Here is a 7,051-nt window from a genome sequence, read left to right as displayed (position 1 = left end):
CTCCCCTCTCTGCCTCGCCCCCCTGCTGGCCACCCAGCCTGCAGGCCCCGGGCCCCCTCCTCCATGAAGCTGCCCAGGCCTTCCCGCACAGCTCGGAAACCCCCGAGCCTGAAGGCATTTCTCCACTGACTGCTTGCTCCTGGAGGGCACTTGCAGCTCTGTGCCCTTCCTGCTCCCAGCCTCTCCGTGAGGCTGCTGGGCTGGCTTCTGCAAGCCCCAAGTTCTCGTCTGGCCCTGTCTTCTCCCTCCCACTAACTCTCCCCAGGCCCTTGGCTTCTTCCAGTGCGTCACACCCCCGGGGCCTTTGCATGTGTGTGCTCTCTGGAAACACTTTTCCCGAACTTTCCGTTGGTGGCATTTCCTCGGACGAGTCTGCCCTCAGCCTCCAGTGGAATCTGGGACCCAAGCGCCCCGTTTGTACTTTATGGCTGTCTTTCGCACCAGACTTCCGGGCCCTGTGGGCAGGGCCTTGATCTGCTCGGTTCACCACCATGTCTCCCACACCCTGGTGGTGAGCGCTCCAGAAACTGGTGTTGAGGGGATGAACACATGCTTTGAGTGGACGCATTTTGACAAGGGGCAAGTACGGTGTATGCTGGAGATGGGTTAGGCTCCCAGGTGTGAGGCCAGGGTGGGGACGGGGGTGGAGGGTGTCTAGAGGGTTGACCGCAGCGTTGGGTCTGCGGGGTAGGCCCCTGGTCATCTGGACGCCCAGACACCTGAGCACTGGGGAGGTGCATTTCTGTGGAGGGGAAGCAGGGAGGCAAGGCCTGGCGGCCACTCTGCACACATATCCCGCAGGATCACAGAACGTGTCCTGAGCAAGGGCTCCCAGCCTGCTCTGTGCCCAGCGCCAAAGCGACTCCCTTGCCAGGAAGCCCATTTCCGAGATCTGTGCCCAGCTGTCCTTCTGGGAGGAGGGTGGAGAGGGGGCCGCGGGCTGTAGGGGCTAGAGTGTAAAGCTTGCTGTGTCATTGAGGAGGGGACTGTGAACAGAATTACTGAAGTACTGTTAACAAAAGCAGTTCGAGGGAAATTAATTGGCTGGGATAAGGTGGTCGTTGGGCACGAGAGTCTTAAAACCACGTCTTGTTGCCCCCCCCCCCCCCCCCCCCCCGCTCACTGTCGGCACCAAGTGGCTGCTCTTGGGGGAAGTTTTGCTGGCTTTGGAGGGCATGCTGCGGGCATGAGCCCAGAACACCCGGGAAGCAGGGGCTGGCAATGACCCTGGGCGGCGGCTAAATGTGGGGGAGGAAGGACCTGCCGAGGAAAGGGGCCTGGAGCAGCGATCGTGCCCTGACCTTCAGCAGCACCGCATCTTCACGTGGCTTCTCAGTGACCTTCCTCACCCCCCGAGGTCGGGCTGGGCATTTCACAGATGAGAAAACCAAGTCCTACCGAAGCACAGACTTGATCAGGTGCCCAGAGCTGTGCTGAGCAGAGCCTGGGGCAAGGGCAGCTTTAGGTTTCACCCAGCTGAGGGGGCTGACTGGGGTCAGGCATGGGGCTGACCTCACAGGTGGGGCTCACAAGTGGAGTTCACCTCATGGGTGGGGGGGCGATCTCTAGATGAGGGGATCGAGTGAGGAGATCGGGCCTCACCTCTGGGCCTCCTGCGACCCCCCAGCTGATGCCCAGCTCACCCCCAGGTCCCTTCCTGGGTCAGCTGGGCAACCCTCTCCCTAGGGTCCGTGTGGCCCCATGTGCCTTGGGGCGCCCCTGCGCGAAAGCATGATGGGGAGGAGTGAGCCCGACCCCCTCTCCCCAGAGAAACCTGAACCCGCCCAGGCCCCCTTCGCACAGCGGGACCGGGGTTTTGCCGCCGCGGGGACCCCCCCATGACCCACAGCCCGGAAAACGACCCGGGCTCCGCGGAACGGAACTGGGTTAACGGAGGACGCGGCGCCGCATTGCAGGGGCGGCTGAGCATGCGCGGCCGGCGCCCCTCCCTCCCTTCTCCTCCCCTGTGCTCCGAGTCGGGGACCCCTCCCCACCGTCCCCTCCCCTCCTTCCTGTCCCCCCCACCTCCTCTCCCTCCCTCTTCCCTCGTCCAGACCCCTCCACCTTCCCCTCTCAAACGGCCCCCTCCGGGCTCAGAACCCCTCCCCTCCCTCTGCTCCTCCCTCCTGCCCACTCCCCTCTCCTCCCCACTCCCCTCCCCTCCCCAGCTCCGGGACGGCTTCCCTCTCCTCTGCTCCGGCACCCCTCCCGACCTGGGCACCCCCTCCGCTTGGAATCCCCTCCCCCGCCCACCCCCCTGGGGCCTGAGCAAGGGCCTCAGAGTGTAAGCAGGTCCCAATTTCAGATAAACAATGTTTTTTTTTGGAATAAGTATGTCCCAGACCCCCAACCAACTTTCAGTCCGCTCTGCCGGCATGTTGAGGATCCAGGGGACCCTGGGCGGTGGGAGGGGTCCCGCGGGGACTTGGAGGGTGGGTGGGAAGGGGGCCTCTCCCTCTGCGCCCTCCCCCTCCCAGCCCCGTCTCGGGTCCTGTTGGGGGACGCTCATTCCCGTGTCAGAGGAGGAGGGGGAGCATCGCGGGAACACGCTGGGTTGCCAGATTTAGCGGTTACACGGGGATTTCAAATAGACCATGAAATAAATTTGAATACAAATGCGGCCCAAATCGAATGGGCCATACTTACACTAGAAGAGGATTGTTGTTTGTCTGAATTTGGGACATACTTATACTAAAAAGTTCTTGTTGGTTATCTGAAGTTCAAATTTAACCGGGCATTTTGTGTTTTATCAGGCAGTTGATAAGAATAGCTTTTTGTGATTAATTCATCAACCAGATAGGCTGAGTCAAAGCTCCTGAAAATGGGGGTGGGGGGAGAAGGGCCCAGGGCAAGGGCAGAGAAGGAGCTGAGGCCAGGCGGGGGGGGGGGGGGGGCCTGGGGGGCTCACAGCTGAAGTGGAGAGCATGGCCACCTGGGGTTGGGGTGACTCTGGGGTGCAGCCGCGTTTGTGAAGGCGGAGTCAGGCCCCCGGGGCTTTGGGGCCTGGAGATCTGAGTGGTATCGGTGCTCCTGGAGCTCAGGAAGCCGCGGTGCTCCCCACCCACTGGGTTGTGGGGGGCAGAGGGGGTGAGGGGGCAGCCGGTCCCTGGAAGTCTGGCCCAGGGTGGTGATTGGGAGGGTCATCAGGAGGGAATGTCTGTGAACTCCTGTGCCCTATGGGGTGGTTTTATCAGCCCTGTCCTTCCCCAAATCTGAAGGGAGCCTTCCCAGCACCCCTGCCCACGCCCACATGCACCAAGAGCCCCCTGGAGGTGGGTGCGGGCTCAGAAGGGCAACTCTAGGTCTGAGGACCCGGGTTCTGGCCCCAGCCCTCTCGCTCGGCGGGTCCTGGGGGCCTTGCGGGCTCTGGGTTTCATCTTTGAGTAAGACTGCGACGGGTGAGCCCTGCACGGTGGGGGCCATGCCCATTCGAGGAAGGCGTGTGGTCTCTGCTCACGCCAAGAGCATGGCCCAACTGTGCGGCTGAGGCAGGATCAAGGCTGCTGCTGGGGGTGGGCTGGGACGGGACCCTACCCTATAGGACCTATGGCACCGGGGCTGGGCAAAGAAGCGGGGAAGGAGGCAGCCACTGGGATCTCCCATCACCACACCCTCCTGTCCTGGAAGGTGACAGTGGCCCGTCTTACAGGTGACAAAACTGAGCATTCCAGAGGATAGTCACCACTGGTGAGGGTGGGCGTCCTGTCTGCGGTCACAGGCATGACCCAGCACAGGACCCAGATCCCGGACAGCTGAGATGGACAGCAGCCTACGCTGCCCAGGCTCGGAGCCCCCGGAGGGCTGCACGTCATGCAGGCCCACATGCTGTCCTTGGGGACGCGTGAGCAGCCTGGGCTGCCGGAGGCAGGCATCATAGTGACGAGAGAGTGGAGTCCCTGGTCCCCACAGCGGGATGTGGTCAGCTTCTCTGAATAATTCCTCTCTGGCAGGGGGTAGGAGGGCACTGCGCCCGGTGCGCCCGGGGAGGTGGTTGGGACGGGGCGACCTTCCTTCTCTGGCAGCCGGGGGCAGGAAGCCCACAGCCAGGTTGCGCTGGATGAGGGGCAGGACAGCTGGGGCCCCACGTTCAGGCCCCGTCTCAGAGCTGAGCTGCGCCCGCATTGGGTGATGGCTCTGGGCCTGAGGAGGGAGTGAGGAAGGCCTCCGTCCACAGGAGGCCAGCTGACGGCGGGGAGGGAGGGCTCTGGGGGCCCAGCTGCCACCCAGCCCCACGTGGCCCGCAGACAGCTCCGAGGCCCAGGAGCTGTCGTGTGGGGAGGGCCTGGTGGCTGTCTTTGTCCCCGGGGCAGCTGCAGGATGGCAAAGACACCCTTGTGGGGTGGGGGAGCTGCCTGACGCTGGCACGGTAATTGCTGGTTGCCGCGTTGCCTTTTTAAAACAAAACTCGCACAGAAGTCCGCGCGCGGGGGCATCTTTTCATCGTCCTCCCTCTGCCGGCATCCCGGGGCGCCTGGAGCAGGATGGGGTGCCCCACGGGAAGCACCGCAGGCTGGCGGGGGCCTCACCCCCCACGGCTGCCTGCACGTGGGCTCTGGTGCTGGGTCCCCCCGGTGACAGCCCGGCTCCACTCCCCCCCAGCCTCCTTGTGCCCCACGCCCCATGTCAGAGTTGGGGCAACGGTCATCACAGCCCTACCTGGCGGGAGCCCTTGGCAGCTTTGGGGGCCTGTGCAGAGCGCTAGTCCCAGATGGCCCGGCAGGACCCCAAGCTGCCCCTGGAGTCTCCCCGCGAGCCCCATCTGCAGGCTCAGGCTGTGGAAGCTCCAGCTTGGGGACATCCTTCCTGAGAGCAGTCTCTTCCCCGGCAGTTGGCAGCTCAGCGCCCAGACGGGACGCCGTTAGCAGGACAGAGCCGAGGTGGGCGCCCCAGTGTGAGCAGGCGCAGCTGCTCCAACCCGAACTTGCCTGCCTTCCTGACCTGCTCCTTCCCCAGCCCCCCCCCCAGCTCCTCGAGACCCTGCAGGTGTGAATGTCCAGGACGTCAAGCAGCTCAGAGCCCCAGGGGGGCCAGCCTGGTTTCCCCAGCTCTGTCCCTGGGGATTTTAAGAATTCGGGGACATGAGAGTTACAGGGTTGATGCTGCACGGCGTGGGCCCAGGGCGATGGGTGATGTGGGTATCCGTGAGCCTCCTGAGATTCTAAAGGCTCCCTCTTGCCATCTGATGGTGCAGGCGTGGAGATGGGTGGGAAAGCAGAGGAGGGACCTCTGAGTGACGTCCCAGGGCCCAGTGCAGTGGGTCACCTGGGGCGACAGCTTCTCATCTACGTGCGCTGAAGCCCCCGGTGAGAGGAGCGGGGACACCTGCCAGTGTCTGGAACGTCTTGTGGGATGGGGCTGGTGGAGGGAAGCAGGAAAACAGGCCAGGCGCCCAGCTCTGCAGGGCAGGCTGGGAGTGGCGGGATGGAGGTGGGGGCAGGACTGGGGGCTGGGGTCTCCTGTCTGTCAAGTCCTCTCCCTGGGACCGCCCCACCCTTTTCCACATGGGAAACGGACTCGGAGCGAGGCTTGGCTTAGTTCAGGGTCCCCGTGTCCAGTGTCCCCCATGGCCGCCAGAGGCTGGCACACAGGCAGTCCCCCAGCTCGATGACCCTGGTTTGGGCTCCCTGCTGCTTTAGCCTGGAGGGAGCAGGAGCCTGAGCAGCCCAGGCCTGCGTGGCCCATGGCTGGATGCAGGATGGGACGAGGGGGCCGGCTCCCGCTGCAGCCTCTGGCTCCCCCCAGGTGCCCTGAGGTGGTCAGCACCTGGCCTCCTCCTGGGGGGCGGGGGGGGGAGCTCTGTCTCTGGCAGGTGCGTGGCTCCCAGCGACAAAGAGGCAGCCAAGGGCCTGGGCTGCAGCCGGACTCCCCACGGCTTTGCCCACCCCTCCACGCCACCAGGCCCCCCCAGTGCTGGTCCACATCTCCACCTGGGGCCAGGCCACGCACACACTCCCACACCCCGTAGCCTGAGGGCTGGCCACTCTTCTCTCCCGGGGCCTCAGTGGGCACTCATGTGTCCATGCAGAAGTGGACGCTGACCCTGGGGCAGGGGCCGGACCTTGACACAGATCCCCATGGGCTCCATCCAGGAGCTGCTGGACCTGGTGGGGCCTCCTGGGCAGCCGCTGCCATGGCCTGTGACCTCGGCCGACTTCATGACGAGTCCCAGCCTCCCTGCCCCCAGGCCTGAGCCTTCTGCCGTGCCTGCGTCCCCGGGTCATCCTGCGGACAGGGTGGGGGAGCCGATGGAGCCCCGGGTGCCCGCGGGGCTCCCCAGTGAGCACAGCCCGCCCGTCCCATCCCAGGGGTCCTCGGGGGTCCAGCGGCTGCCCTCTCAGCCCCCGCCTCCTGCCGGGCTGTGTACTCCCCGTGCAGGACTTCATGTTCCATCCAGCACGACTGCTGGTCTTTCCCAGGAGGTGGCCTCGCTTGTCCCAGGCCAAGCCTCGGGGCGGGGGGCGGGGGGCGCGGCGGGGGGCAGCAGCTCCTCCTGCCAGGTGGGCCTGTCCCCCTCCCGTCCCTCCTCCGCCTGCACCAGCGCCTTGCGGGCGTCCTTCTGCCCCTGACAGCTCGGCTGCGGCTCCTGGCAGCTGGTGAGGGGCCAGGCGCCCACCCACGCCCTCCTGTCCCCCTTCTCCTGGCACCCCCCCACCCCGTCTCTATTCTGAGTCACCCACAGCCCGGGAGCGGGTGGGGCTAGCGGGACTGGTGTCAGGGCTGGGAGGGCCGCATCCCTGCAGGGCCATGAGGAGCCGCAGCCTGGGGTCGTGTCCTGGCCTTGGGGACTGAGTGTCTGTGCACCTGCTTCCGTGACCGGGACTGCTATCCACAGGCATTCTCTCCCACTGTGGGTACAGCCTCCCGCCTCCCTCGGCTTCCTGACTCCGTTTGGGGTGACCCACCCGAGGGGCCCTGTCTGGGGAGACCCCGCCTGGGGAGACCTTGCCTGGGGGAGACCCTGCCTGAGGGGCTCTACCTGGGGGAGACCCCGCCTGGGGGAGACCCTGCCTGGGGGAGACCCTGCCTGAGGGGCTCTACCTGGGGGAGACCC

The sequence above is a fragment of the Phoca vitulina genome, unplaced genomic scaffold, assembly GCF_004348235.1.
Source record: "Phoca vitulina isolate PV1807 unplaced genomic scaffold, GSC_HSeal_1.0 scaffold44, whole genome shotgun sequence".
Lineage (NCBI taxonomy): Eukaryota > Metazoa > Chordata > Mammalia > Carnivora > Phocidae > Phoca > Phoca vitulina.
Note: the sequence above shows the minus strand (reverse complement) of the source record.